Raw genomic sequence first — 10923 nt, forward strand, 5'->3', positions numbered from 1 at the left:
ACAAGTCACCAACGTCACTCGAGACGCTTATACCACTTCAAGAGCCATTCGGTCAAAGACACCGACTCGTGGCAATGCAGTGTGGAGAAAGTCTGGAACGAGCACGATACAGAACAGTCAGGATGAAATCCCGAGGAGCGACGACTGCTTCTCAACCGAGGTCGAAGAATAGCCGTACGCTCGACGCTGCCCCGACCGACTCGACCGGACCGTCGCTTCTCTTATAGGTACCGAGGCGCCCGCCGGAACGCCGGCGACGCACGGGCTTACGCACGGCCGCTTATGGGGGGAACCGCGCGACCCAACCGCCCGCCCGAACGGCCTGTTATAACTTAGAGCGAAAACCAACACCTGTAATTTCCTTAATAATTGAGCTAGGGCAAAAAAAAAAAACGCTATCTTGTAGGAAAAAAGCAGGGGAACACGATGCCGTCGTTAAAAATATAGATTGCCGTGCTCGTTTTCGAGAAAAAAATGAAAAAATGGTCAAAATCGTCGCAGGACAAAAACTCGACACGCTATCTTGTAGGCAAAAATTAGACGAATTCAAAACCGTAGTTAAAAATATCGGTCGTCGCGCTAGTTTTCGAGAAAAAAACAAAAACGTTCAAAAAATTCGAGATAAAAAAAAAAAAACCAGCCTACCAGATAGAAAAAATTACACTGAACAAATATCATATAGGTCAAAATATGTGTTAGCGTACTAGTTTTCGAGATATAGACGAAAAACCGTCGCCGCCGATCGGTACGTCGGTCGATGCGAAAGCACCGCGCGACCGAGCGCCCGCCTAAAAGACCAGTTCGAACATACCGAAAAATCAAGAAACCGTAACTTCCTTAATAATTGAGCTAGGACAAAAAATCGACACGCTATCTTGCAGGAAAAAATCCGGGGAACACGATGGCGTCGTCAAAAGTGCAGGTCGTCGAGCTCGTTTTCGAGAAAAAAAAAAAAAAATTCTCAAAATTCGACAAAAAAATAAAACGATCATTGGACCGTGTAGAGAATCTAAAACTGCATAAGAATCGTATAGACCAAAATTGGCCTTAACGTGCTGGTTTTCGAGTTATTGACGATAAGCCGGTATATATATGTCCGAGATAAAAAAAAAGATAGGGACAGTGGGAATCTCCTATACTATCACGGGCGTGTATTCTCCTACTAGTTTGATGGTTGCTGTTGCATAAACCACCGACTGTTTGGCCCGCCGTTTAACCGCGCGGTTTAAAATTGCAACACAATGTTGGTGTCGCTCCGGGGTGAAAAAATGGAAAAACGACATACTTTACGCATAGGGGCGGCTGATCTTAACATATTTTGTCATGTCACCACCCCAGTGACTCTAAGACGGATTTTGCCGTCGCACGTTTTTTTATTAAAAAGTTATTAGTATATAGAAGATTTCGTTAAGCAAAAAGACACGAATATGGGAGTAGGACAAAAAATCGCCAGCCTATCTTGCAGGAAAAAATCCGGGGAACACGATGGCGTCGTCAAAAGTGCAGGTCGTCGAGCTAGTTTTCGAGAAAAAAAAAAAAAAATTCTCAAAACTCGACAAAAAAATAAAACGATCAGTGGACCGTGTAGAGAATCTAAAACTGCATAAGAATCGTATAGACCAAAATTGGCGTTCACGTGCTCGTTTTTGAGAAAAAAGTTAAAAAAGCTCTCAAAATTCGAGATAAAAAAAAAAAAACCATCTACCAGGTAGCCAACGGTAAACGGTACAAGTATCGTACGGGCGAAAACGAGCGTTACCGTGCTCGTTTTCGAGTTATTGACGAAAAACAGCCTGGAGCGATCGGTCCGGCGGTCGACGCGCGAAAGTTTCTAAGTCCGCTTTGCTCCGAAACACCGCTCCGGCGTCAAAAATCGTCGTAGGACAAAAAATAGACACGCTATCTTGCAGGAAAAAATCCGGGGAACACGATGGCGTCGTCAAAAGTGCAGGTCGTCGAGCTCGTTTTCGAGAAAAAAAAAAAAAAATTCTCAAAATTCGACAAAAAAATAAAACGATCAGTGGACCGTGTAGAGAATATAAAACTGCATAAGAATCGTATAGACGAAAATTGGCGTTCACGTGCTCGTTTTTGTGGAAAAAATTAAAAAAGCTCTCAAACTTCGAGATAAAAAAAAAAAAAACCGTCTACCAGGTAGCCAACGGTAAACGGTACAAGTATCGTACGGGCGAAAACGAGCGTTACCGTGCTCGTTTTCGAGTTATTGACGAAAAACAGCCTGGAGCGATCGGTCCGGCGGTCGACGCGCGAAAGTTTCTAAGTCCGCTCTGCTCCGAATCATCGCTCCGGCGTCAAAAATCGTCGTAGGACAAAAAATCGCCACCCTATCTTGCAGGAAAAAATCCGGGGAACACGATGGCGTCGTCAAAAGTGCAGGTCGTCGAGCTCGTTTTCGAGAAAAAAAAAAAAAAATTCTCAAAATTCGACAAAAAAATAAAACGATCAGTGGACCGTGTAGAGAATATAAAACTGCATAAGAATCGTATAGACCAAAATTGGCGTTCACGTGCTCGTTTTTGAGAAAAAAGTTAAAAAAGCTCTCAAAATTCGAGATAAAAAAAAAAAAAACCATCTACCAGGTAGCCAACGGTAAACGGTACAAGTATCGTACGGGCGAAAACGAGCGTTACCGTGCTCGTTTTCGAGTTATTGACGAAAAACAGCCTGGAGCGATCGGTCCGGCGGTCGACGCGCGAAAGTTTCTAAGTCCGCTCTGCTCCGAAACACCGCTCCGGCGTCAAAAATCGTCGTAGGACAAAAAATAGACACGCTATCTTGCAGGAAAAAATCCGGGGAACACGATGGCGTCGTCAAAAGTGCAGGTCGTCGAGCTCGTTTTCGAGAAAAAAAAAAAAAAATTCTCAAAATTCGACAAAAAAATAAAACGATCAGTGGACCGTGTAGAGAATATAAAACTGCATAAGAATCGTATAGACCAAAATTGGCGTTCACGTGCTCGTTTTTGAGAAAAAAGTTAAAAAAGCTCTCAAAATTCGAGATAAAAAAAAAAAAAACCATCTACCAGGTAGCCAACGGTAAACGGTACAAGTATCGTACGGGCGAAAACGAGCGTTACCGTGCTCGTTTTCGAGTTATTGACGAAAAACAGCCTGGAGCGATCGGTCCGGCGGTCGACGCGCGAAAGTTTCTAAGTCCGCTCTGCTCCGAAACACCGCTCCGGCGTCAAAAATCGTCGTAGGACAAAAAATAGACACGCTATCTTGCAGGAAAAAATCCGGGGAACACGATGGCGTCGTCAAAAGTGCAGGTCGTCGAGCTCGTTTTCGAGAAAAAAAAAAAAAAATTCTCAAAATTCGACAAAAAAATAAAACGATCAGTGGACCGTGTAGAGAATATAAAACTGCATAAGAATCGTATAGACGAAAATTGGCGTTCACGTGCTCGTTTTTGTGGAAAAAATTAAAAAAGCTCTCAAACTTCGAGATAAAAAAAAAAAAAACCGTCTACCAGGTAGCCAACGGTAAACGGTACAAGTATCGTACGGGCGAAAACGAGCGTTACCGTGCTCGTTTTCGAGTTATTGACGAAAAACAGCCTGGAGCGATCGGTCCGGCGGTCGACGCGCGAAAGTTTCTAAGTCCGCTCTGCTCCGAATCATCGCTCCGGCGTCAAAAATCGTCGTAGGACAAAAAATCGCCACCCTATCTTGCAGGAAAAAATCCGGGGAACACGATGGCGTCGTCAAAAGTGCAGGTCGTCGAGCTCGTTTTCGAGAAAAAAAAAAAAAAATTCTCAAAATTCGACAAAAAAATAAAACGATCATTGGACCGTGTAGAGAATCTAAAACTGCATAAGAATCGTATAGACCAAAATTGGCCTTAACGTGCTGGTTTTCGAGTTATTGACGATAAGCCGGTATATATATGTCCGAGATAAAAAAAAAGATAGGGACATATAGTGTGGGCAGTCATGGTCGCTACGCGACGTGCCGCGCCTCGGGGTAACCCCATATCGGCCTTTGCCCGCGAGATGTTGTGTGCGTTTAGTCAATACTTTCTAGCTAGCCACGGCGAAGGGAGCGATTTACATAGATGGTAGGTAAATCTGGGGCCTGGAAATACCCTGCCCTCATCCCGAAGGATTCATTGGACAAGTTGGGTCTACCCTTAATGGGAAGCGGTTCGTTTAGTCAGCCCTGCACGTCGCGAGCGACGCGAAGGGCTGTCCAGCGGGGACCACGAGGAGGTAGAACCGCCAGCTTTTATGCTCGACCCCGTGCAGGTTGGCTTTCGCCGTTTAACCCCACAGTCACGGTGCCGAAGCACCGCCTGCTATGACTGTCGGGGTTTTATGTTGTTGGTGTCCTTGTTCATACGCCGATAGGCGGTCTAATCCAGTTCCTCTCCTTTTTCTGTAAGATCTGCTTGGCCGTATGCCGGAGCGCTGCGATTGTCCTCTGGTGAGTTATCTGCGTCGGAGTCGGCGGCCACGCTATGCCTTGCCGGTTGGCGACCACGCGGTATTCCTCGCGTTCGCGGTCATGCAGTGCGCAGTCAAGTAGCACATGCCACGCGGTTTCCTCTGGATGTCCACAGGCACAATGTGCATCGTCCACGAGGTTGAATTCTTTTAATTTGGCGGCGAAGTCCCCATGACCAGACAGGAATTGCACTAGGAAATGGTCCAAGCGGATCCAGGGCATGTTTAGTCTGTCGCCTACGCTCGGAAAGATGCTGTAGGTGTGGCGTCCCTTTTCGGTTGCATCCCACCTCTGTTGCCATATATCAAGAAGGTGTTCCTGTATTACTGCTCGTGGTGGCCTAGCTTCTGCGTCCTCGGGGAAGTTGTAGTCATTAATAGTGAAACTTATTCCTTTCCTGATCTTGTACCTGTATACAGCCTCAACAACCTTTAGGTCGATCGGCAGGACCCCTGCGATGACAGGAAGTGCGTCGGTGGAGGTGGTTCGGTATGCCTTTGTTACTCGGAGGAGAGTGTTCCTTTGCGCCCTACAGAGTTCAGTTGTTATCGTCTTGTTTAGCTTATCGCACCACGCCGCGGCTGCATAGGTCGTGATTGGGATGAAGAGCCCGGTGTATAGGGTGCGCAGGCACTCATGCCTAAGGCCCCATGTCTTCCTTGCCACGATCGCCAGTGAGTTGAACTTTTCCAGGCACTTTGCTTTTATCTTCTGTATGTGTGTTTTTACCCTAAGTCCAGAATCTAGGTGGATGCCGAGGTACCTGACTGAGGTGGTCATTTTGATCTGCGTTCCTGTTATTTTAATAGTGGGGGGTCTTCTTATATCGAGGTTCCCTTTGAATAGGATAAGCTCCGATTTTGCAACTGAAAGCTCGAGTTTCTCGTTCTTACACCAGTTCTCTATTATTGTGGCGGCGGCCTGCCCAGAGTTTTGTAATTGTAGCCGAGAATTTCCGGTGATGATGAGCATAAGGTCGTCCGCGTATGCGAAGGCTTCGTAACCTCCGCGTTCTAAACTGATAAGTAGGTCATCGAATATGAGGTTCCAGAAGCTGGGTCCGAGTATGGAACCTTGAGGACACCCTTTCGTGACTTGCTTCGTCACCTCGTTACTTTTCCCAATGATGCTAACTGTCCGGTTGTTTAGATAATCCCTGATAACTGCGTAAATATTGCTGGGGCATTCTCTTTCTCTGAGTCGGTGAAGAACGCTGGGCCACCACACGTTGTCGAAGGCGCCTTTGATATCGAACAACATAGCGAGGGCATAATTGTGACGTGTCTCGGCTACAAGCTGCTTCATGCGCACTATGGCGTCCTCGGTAGAGCGACCTGCCCTGAAGCCGAACTGGCGATCCGACGATAGGCGTTCGTCGAGGAGGATCGGTCTCAGGCGTGCGACCAGGAGTTTTTCAAAACTTTTCCCGATCACGGACAAAAGGCAGATGGGGCGGTATGACGTTACGAGCGAGTCGTCCCTATCCGCTCCCTTCAGTAACGCTCGTATGGAGCCTTCCTTCCAGGTTTTCGGAAAGGTTCCCGTTCTAAGGCAGCTATTATAAAGGTTGAGGAGAGTCTGGTGCATGGTCGGAAGGGCTGCTTTGAGAGCCTCGACCTCGATTTGGTCGGGGCCGGGGGCTTTACCGTTCCTGAGGCTGCGAATAGCTTTTTGCATCTCCGCGAGTGTGAAGTCAGGGGTGTCTTCGGTGTCCAGGGGTTGCGCACAGAGGGCTCTTCTCTCTCTCTGCGTCTCCGTGTAGTCTTCACAATCGTCGGGGACAAGTGCGTTCAAGAGATTCCGTGCTGTTGCGTGCCATGTAATCGGCCCGTTGTTTCTGTCGTTTCTGTGCTGTGGTGTCGATAATGCCTTTTCTAGGGTGATTTTGTTGGTGCGGAGTTTATAAATGATGCCCCAGGGGTTACTGTTTCCGGCCTCAGTAACAAACTCCTCCCAGCTGGTTTGTTTCGCCTTATGGACCTGCGCAGTGTAATCTCTTCTCATTCTCCGGTAGATTGCCTTCTTCTCTTCCTTGCGGTTGGGGTCCCTTTCCTGCTGGAATTCCTTCCTGGCCCTGTATGTCTGTTTCTTTTTCTGGGTGAGGAGTTCTGTCCACCATGGGACGGCTTTTTGTTGGGTCCGTTTTCTTTTCAGGGACCGTTTGCAGGCTTCGATGATGTTTACCTGCACCGCGAAAGCCGCTTCCTCTACATCCTGTTTAGAGTTAAGTTCTTGTCGAACAGGGTGTCGTAGGTTTTCGGAGTGAAGGGTGTCCTGGAATTTCCTCCAGTCAGCTCTTGTGGTTCTGAATCGTGGTTGCGAGCACACACGAGGTGGAAGGTTGTCATCGGCGCCTAGGCTAAAGTGGATGACGTTATGGTCGCTCCCGGTCCATGCATCGGCGACCGCCCAGTTTCCTATGAGGTTGATCGCGGGTTGTGTGGCAAAAGTTACGTCTATGTTTGACTGTCCGGAATGGGAGCGGTAAGTTGGCGGGTTATCCGGTGTGTTGAGGACTGCGAGGTTCAGGCTGGCTAGCAGCTGTTCCAATTTCTCTCCTCGCTGGTCCGTAGACTCGCAGTGCCATAAGGGCGATCTCGCGTTTGTGTCTGCTGCGAAGATTATTTTCTGCCCCGGCAGTTCGCTAACTATTTCCTGCACTCTATCTAGGTAGGGTTCGATCCGATGTGAGAACTGGAAGTACATGCTTACCAGATATATTCGGCCGGCTGGACCGGACAGCTCTATACATGTACAATGTGCGTCGCTAAGGTGCGTAATTTTTAGGGCAGTGAGTTGCGGATTTCTAATTACTATTCCCGAGAGGGTGACTGCGCCCGGTTTGGCTCCGGAGATGGAGAGGGTCTGTGTTCCAAAACCTATAAAATTCCCTCTGAAATTGTAAGGCTCCTGCATCAACAGGATGTCTATGCCCTTTTCCTCCATAAGTTTACTCGCTTCGAGAGAGACCATCTGCGATTTCCGCATGTTAAGTTGCGCGATCTTAAGGGCTCTATCAAGACGCGGGGCATTATTGGCCATAGTCAGTTCGTAAAAGGACCTGATTTATCGCTGCTATATACGCGGGGCAGTCCCTATCTGTTACTGCGTGCTGGTGGGAATGTTTCCCGCCCTTTTTGCAATTCGGGCAGACTGCTTGTTTATTTTTGTTAGGGCAATCTTTGAAGTTATGCCCTTGTGTCGCGCAGTGTCCGCAGGTGTCTTTGTCCGCTTTACAAAATTTCGAAGTATGGCCGAAGCCTTGGCATTTGTAACAACGGGTGGCTGCTACATAGTCTTGGACCCTGCAGCAGCTCCAACCGATATATAGACGCTCCTTTTTTACTATAAAGTCTCTTACCTTCTTGGAGACTTCAAGCACCCAGTTGCAGGTTTCCTTCTCCTTACTGCCTGTCTTAAACGCCAGTTTGAGTTGCTGTCTGAATTTTGTCCTGTCCGGAGTGTCCACGCTCTGTTCCACTAGTGCGTCCAAGGTGGCTTCGTCGTTTTGAGACCTCGGGACATCGTAGATTATTACACGCGGGTTTCTCTTCGCGGGCGCCCCAACAATGAAACCAGCAGCCTTCAGTTTTTCACTTGCCATAAGGGTTGCGATGTCTGTTTTCCTGGCAGTCTCAATGAGTATTCCGTTCCCTTGGATCCGGCGCACGTTCTTCACCTGCATCTGCTGTTCAGTCGGCGAAATCAACTGGAAGACTTTTTGTTTCGTTTGGTCGCTCGTGTCGGAAACATTTGTGTCCCGGGGTGTGACGGTTATAACATTCGGAGGGTCCTGTTTGACGTTGGAGATCGCAGCCGTGCGGGATTTCACGCCCACGCGTTCTGCATATGTCAGTGGACGAGTGGGGGCCTGGTTCGGTGCACTTTTCTCCACTGCCATCTCGAATGTTTTTCGCTGGTCCGCGTTTTCATTTCTGTGAGCCTCTATTTGCCCTTGGAGATTACCATTAAGTATTAGGGATTCGTTTAGAATCCCCTGTAACTTGGCGAACTTCGTCAGGATATAGTTAAGGCTGGATGCATTCACTTGGTTAGCTGGGTCTGTCATGAATTTCAGTAAACTCCTGTGGATCCTCTCCGACTTCGATTTGAGGCCGAGGATGCATCCAGGGGAGCCTTCTTCCGTAACTTCAGAGCCGGTCGTTTCCCTCTCCTTGGCGCAGTCACTTCCATCCTGATCATCCCTCCGGGCCTTATTCGTTGGAGGTGCTTCACGAGCATCGGGGCATGCGGGGGTCTCGGAGTCATCCTCGATGGATATCCTCCTTTTCCTTCGGCTCTTGGTCCTGCGAGTGGCTAACACATAGTCCATATCGGAGGATTCGTCCCCCATCGTGATTCACTAGTGCCCGGATATACTAATGTCTGGTATGCTTGTGAGACACAGAAAAAAAAAAAAAAAAAAAAAAAAAAAAAAAAAAAAAAAAAAAAAAAAAAAAAAAAAAAAGACGATATATATTCGAGAAGGCTTCGCCAAGTTCAATTTTCCCGCAAAAACATCGAAAAGTCCGAAAAATGCAAAAATTTTCCTTCGGCGGATTTAAATTTCCCGCACAAACTTCAGAAAATTCGAAAAGTTCTTCGGCGGATTTGAAACACCCGCCGAGATTCGAGGACCGTAGTTCGGAGACTTGTCGCTCGTGGCGCTAGTTGTCCTTGCGCGCGCGCGAGCAGCTTCGCCGTGCGCACCCGCCTTAAGGCACGCGGCGCCTTAAGGGCGCTCGTCAGCCAATGGGCGCTCGCCTCGGCGGCCAATGAGCGCTCGCCTAGCCGACGCTATTTCGGCAACGCGTGGGCACGTGGCAAACGAGGTTAACTCCGCGTCGAAACTTTGCACACTGATAACTTTCTTATTTTCCAACCGATTTTGGCGTTTCACGTCTCAAAATACTCGTTACCACTTGCACTACACCCTCACACTGTGCACTTTTTCCTCACTGCACTTTTCACCACTTTTTCCACGTCTACTAGGCGGAGCTCGACACAACGCGTGCATTCAGTACGGCGGCCATCTTGAACTCCAAAGATAGGGACAGTGGGAATCTCCTATACTATCACGGGCGTGTATTCTCCTACTAGTTTGATGGTTGCTGTTGCATAAACCACCGACTGTTTGGCCCGCCGTTTAACCGCGCGGTTTAAAATTGCAACACAATGTTGGTGTCGCTCCGGGGTGAAAAAATGGAAAAACGACATACTTTACGCATAGGGGCGGCTGATCTTAACATATTTTGTCATGTCACCACCCCAGTGACTCTAAGACGGATTTTGCCGTCGCACGTTTTTTTATTAAAAAGTTATTAGTATATAGAAGATTTCGTTAAGCAAAAAGACACGAATATGGGAGTAGGACAAAAAATCGCCAGCCTATCTTGCAGGAAAAAATCCGGGGAACACGATGGCGTCGTCAAAAGTGCAGGTCGTCGAGCTAGTTTTCGAGAAAAAAAAAAAAAAATTCTCAAAACTCGACAAAAAAATAAAACGATCAGTGGACCGTGTAGAGAATCTAAAACTGCATAAGAATCGTATAGACCAAAATTGGCGTTCACGTGCTCGTTTTTGAGAAAAAAGTTAAAAAAGCTCTCAAAATTCGAGATAAAAAAAAAAAAACCATCTACCAGGTAGCCAACGGTAAACGGTACAAGTATCGTACGGGCGAAAACGAGCGTTACCGTGCTCGTTTTCGAGTTATTGACGAAAAACAGCCTGGAGCGATCGGTCCGGCGGTCGACGCGCGAAAGTTTCTAAGTCCGCTTTGCTCCGAAACACCGCTCCGGCGTCAAAAATCGTCGTAGGACAAAAAATAGACACGCTATCTTGCAGGAAAAAATCCGGGGAACACGATGGCGTCGTCAAAAGTGCAGGTCGTCGAGCTCGTTTTCGAGAAAAAAAAAAAAAAATTCTCAAAATTCGACAAAAAAATAAAACGATCAGTGGACCGTGTAGAGAATATAAAACTGCATAAGAATCGTATAGACGAAAATTGGCGTTCACGTGCTCGTTTTTGTGGAAAAAATTAAAAAAGCTCTCAAACTTCGAGATAAAAAAAAAAAAAACCGTCTACCAGGTAGCCAACGGTAAACGGTACAAGTATCGTACGGGCGAAAACGAGCGTTACCGTGCTCGTTTTCGAGTTATTGACGAAAAACAGCCTGGAGCGATCGGTCCGGCGGTCGACGCGCGAAAGTTTCTAAGTCCGCTCTGCTCCGAATCATCGCTCCGGCGTCAAAAATCGTCGTAGGACAAAAAATCGCCACCCTATCTTGCAGGAAAAAATCCGGGGAACACGATGGCGTCGTCAAAAGTGCAGGTCGTCGAGCTCGTTTTCGAGAAAAAAAAAAAAAAATTCTCAAAATTCGACAAAAAAATAAAACGATCAGTGGACCGTGTAGAGAATATAAAACTGCATAAGAATCGTATAGACCAAAATTGGCGTTCAC

This window comes from Colletes latitarsis, unplaced genomic scaffold (assembly GCF_051014445.1).
Source record: "Colletes latitarsis isolate SP2378_abdomen unplaced genomic scaffold, iyColLati1 scaffold0039, whole genome shotgun sequence".
NCBI classification, from domain to species: Eukaryota; Metazoa; Arthropoda; class Insecta; order Hymenoptera; family Colletidae; genus Colletes; species Colletes latitarsis.